This window comes from Vanacampus margaritifer, chromosome 7 (assembly GCF_051991255.1).
Source record: "Vanacampus margaritifer isolate UIUO_Vmar chromosome 7, RoL_Vmar_1.0, whole genome shotgun sequence".
In the NCBI taxonomy this organism is placed as follows: domain Eukaryota; kingdom Metazoa; phylum Chordata; class Actinopteri; order Syngnathiformes; family Syngnathidae; genus Vanacampus; species Vanacampus margaritifer.
The window spans coordinates 16262830-16264020 of record NC_135438.1 but is presented as its reverse complement, the minus strand read 5'-3'; positions in this window follow the sequence as shown (position 1 = coordinate 16264020).

Here is a 1191-nt window from a genome sequence, read left to right as displayed (position 1 = left end):
ATAAATATGAAATAAATACAACAAAATAGTTTGTTGTTCTTGTTTTCTTTTTGCACTTCATTTATTCACATCCTCAGAGAAAGGCACTGCCGATAAGATGCTAAAACCTGCCACTGTTGTCCTTTCTGTGCCACTTTCAAAGACTGAAAACTGAGTCACATCTGCTGTGCTGTGCTGTTTTAATCTAATACAGTAGGGATGCTAGTCTAAACAAAGTGATTAGTATTGGGTTTGTGGAATATGAATTAAACAGAAAATGCTATCCATCTCAGAGGGCGGCCATTTTGCCTTCTACTGCCACTTGCTGCCCACAGAAAATGACATCACAGTGACTGCAGCAGGGCTGTCAAACTTATTTTTGGCGCGGGACACTTTTTTTGTTATGGTTTATCAGAGGGCCATTATGACAGCGATTAATCGTCTCACACATGCACACAACAAATTGGTGGGTAACAACTTTTGAAATCAGAAGTCAAAAATATTAGCTTGTTCAATTATTGCTGACGTTATTGTAAATAGGAAAATGAAAAAATCCTGCAAAATCACAATGATATTACTTATCACACATGACAATTTGAAATTTTGATATAGATATTAGCAGCAGGTGACGCATGATTTGCTTTCGTGGGCCACATAAAATGATGTGGCGGGCCAGATATGGCCCCCGGGCCTTGAGTTGGACACATGTGGCCTAACTGCTCCAGTAACAGCCAAAAATTGTTTATGTACCATCTTTGGATCCACATGGAATATTGTTCATATTCCTAAAGGCATTATATTCACTTGGGAAATCCATCCATGCATTTTATATGCTGATTGTCTGCATTAGGTTTCGTCAATTTAAGTCTGTAATAATTTTCCTTTTCTGTGATTTTTTTTGAGTAAAAAGGATGAAATCTCTCTGAGTCCACAAAGACAACACTTAATTAAATCATATCCAAAACCTCATAGCGTGTATTATTGTTCAGTTTGAATGAGAAATGTTAAGTTCACAGAAGTGGATGAATACAAGAACACATGCTGATAAATATCAAAACACGCTCGCAGCGCCACCACTAGAAGACGCCTTCAATCAATTTGTTAAACTTTAATCTTACAGTCACACAGAGTGTAAAGTTCACTTAAGACACATCCGGAAAACTTCCAATGATTGCCAGAGGGTGGTTTGTATTCATTTGTCAAGTCAACTTT